General features: G+C 31.3%; 1 non-coding gene across 1 annotated transcript; it reads right to left on the minus strand.

Moving 5' to 3' along the window:
- Positions 1-2,449: 2,449 nt before the first annotated feature.
- LOC112745654 (small nucleolar RNA R71) lies at positions 2,450-2,556 on the minus strand. The gene has a single exon (XR_003173571.1). It is a non-coding gene; the product is annotated as a small nucleolar RNA R71 (small nucleolar RNA).
- Between the last annotated feature and the right edge of the window lie 306 nt (positions 2,557-2,862).

Genomic DNA, 2,862 nt, shown 5'->3' on the forward strand with positions numbered 1-2,862 from the left:
CAAACCAGTGTCAATCACATACAGCCTGTCATTGAAGAAATCACTCACAAGCAAGGAGAGCAGTAGTACTAGAGTTAATTCAGAAAGACAAAGCAACTCCAACTCTCAACTCTATTCCTATTCTTATTCCTACTTAACATCCAAATATTTGATATAACAAGTTCTTATAAAAAGTTCCACCCAATGACCTTTTGATCTGCCTGACTAAGACCTGCAAGATAACCATAGCTTGTTTCAAACCACAATCCTCGTGGGATCGACCCTGACTTGCTCAGGTATTACTTGGACGACCCAGTGCACTTGTTGGTACAACAGTACAAAGGTGTGGGGATTCATGCTACCAAATTTTTGGCGCCATTGCCGGGAATTGTTGAGTTTGGACAAACTGAAGGATTGTCTTGCTCTCTAGATCAGGTAATTTAATTTATTTTATTTTATTTGAGTCTTTTAATTTTATTTTCTTCTTCTTCAAATTTTTGAAAAAAAATTAAAAACTTTTTTAAAATATTTTTCTTTTCTTTGTTTAATCTTTGTTCTTTGTTTGAGTCTTGTGTTCTTGTTGAGTCTTTTATTTTTATTTTTCCTTCTCTATTTTTTCGAAAATTCAAAAAAAATAAAAAGTTTTTCAAAAATATTTTTTATTTTTTTTGTGTTCAATTGGTTAGAGCGTTGTGCTTATGTTCTTGGTAATTTGTGTACCTTTGAGTCTTCCTTTCAAAACTTTTCAAAAATACTTTTTTTTTGTTTAAATCTTGTGTCAAATTTTAAGTTTAGTATTCTTTTTATGTTATTGAGTTCTTTAAGTCTTTAAATTTTGTTCTTTGTGTTCTTGTGAGTCTTCAAAGTGTTCTTGAGTCTTTTTTTGTGTTTTGATCTTAAAATTTTTAAGTTTGGTATCCCTTTGTGTTTCCCTCAAAAAATTTTCGAAAATAAAGAGGTGCTAGATCTAAAAATTTTAAGTCTTGTGTTTTTTTTTTTTGTGTTTTTCTCTTTCATCATAAAATTTAAAAATAAAAAATATCTTTTCTATCTTATCTTTTAACATAATTTTTGAAAATTAACCATAAAAATTCAGATTTTGATTTTCAAAATTTTTATCTTATCATATCTTAGTTGTCAAGTTTTCAAAAATCAAATTTTTTCAAAAATAAAAATCATATCTTTTTTCAAAAATCTTATCTTTTTCAAAACTTATCATATCTTTTTCAAAATTTAAAAATCTTATCTTATCTTTTTTCAAATTTCAAATTTTAAAATCATATCTTTTTCAAAATCAAATTTCAAAATTTTATCTTTTTAAAATATTTTTCAAATCATTTTAATTTCTTATCTTATCTTATTTTTAAAATTCAAATATTTTATTATCTTATCTTTTATTTTTATTTTAATTTTTTCTTAATTAATATCTTGTCTTCTCTCTTTTATTTTTCAAAACTTCCTAACTGACTCTTCTTTTCCTTAATTTTTCGAAAATATCTCTCTTCTTCTCTCTCATCTTTTTCAAAACTACCTAACTAACTCTCATCTCTCTTAATTTTCGAACACTTCTTCCTTTTCCCTCTCTTCTATTTTCAAAATTTAACATTTAAATTTTAAATTCTTTTTAAATTAATAACCTAATTTTCAAAAATTAATTAAATAAATAAAAATAAAAATATTTTAATTCTTATTTACTTTTTCTATTTATACTTCTTTACTCCTACCTTCTATTGTCACAGTATTCTTGTTCTCTTTCATCTTCCACCTCCCTTCTTCTTCTTTCTTCACATCTCACTGGAAGCTCTTTGATCCAAGGGGCACAAAAAGCTTTCTTGTGATTTCTTTCCCATCTTCTTCTTTCTTCTATTCTGACTCTAAGGAGTAGCTTCTTGCCTATTGGCATAGAGAGTCTTCTTCTTTTTCTCTCTTTTTTTTCTTGTTTATGACCATGAACAGGGATAAAGAACCCCTTTTGACTCTTGATCCTGAACTTGAGAAGACTCTAAGGAGGCATTTACAATAAGCTAAAGCACAACACTCTGAAAGAGACCTTTCAGAAAGTTTTGAACTAGAGGACATGGCCGAACCACAAGAGGATCCTAGAAAGGTCCTTGGTGACTTCACCATGCCTACCTCTGACTTTTATGGCAGAAGCATTGCTATACCTGCCATCGGAGCTAACAATTTTGAGCTTAAGCCTCAGTTAGTCTCTCTTCTGCAGCAGAACTGCAAATTCCATGGACTTTCAATGGAAGATCCACATTAGTTCTTAGCAGAGTTCTTACAGATCTGTGATACTGTAAAGGTTAATGGAGTTAATCTTGAAATTTATAAGCTGATGCTCTTTCCCTTTGCTTTAAGAGACAGAGCTAAATTCTGGTTGGATGCCCAACCTAGAGAGAGTCTTGACTCTTGGAAAAAGCTGATTAATGCTTTTCTAGCTAAGTTCTTTCCTCCTCAAAGGATGAGCAAGATTAGAGTGGAAGTTTAAACCTTCAAACAGAGAGAAGGTGAATCCCTCTATGAAGCTTGGGAAAGATACAAGCAACTAATCAGGAGATGTCCTCCTGACATACTCTCAGAGCGGTCCACCATAGGCGTGTTCTATGATGGTTTGTCTAAAATGTCCAAAATCTCATTGGACAGTTCTGCAGGTGAATCTCTCCACTTGAAGAAAACACCTGCAGAAGCCAGAGAACTCATTGAGATCGTTGCAAACAACCAGTTTATGTACACTTCTGAAAGAAACCCTGTAAACCATGGAATCTCTCAGAAGAAAGGAGTTTATAAAGTTGAGACTCTGAATGCCATCCTGGCTCAGAATAAGATCCTGACCCAACAGGTCAACATGATCTCTCAACATCTGAATGGGATGCAAACTAC

Source organism: Arachis hypogaea, chromosome 14 (assembly GCF_003086295.3).
Source record: "Arachis hypogaea cultivar Tifrunner chromosome 14, arahy.Tifrunner.gnm2.J5K5, whole genome shotgun sequence".
Classification (NCBI taxonomy): Eukaryota; Viridiplantae; Streptophyta; class Magnoliopsida; order Fabales; family Fabaceae; genus Arachis; species Arachis hypogaea.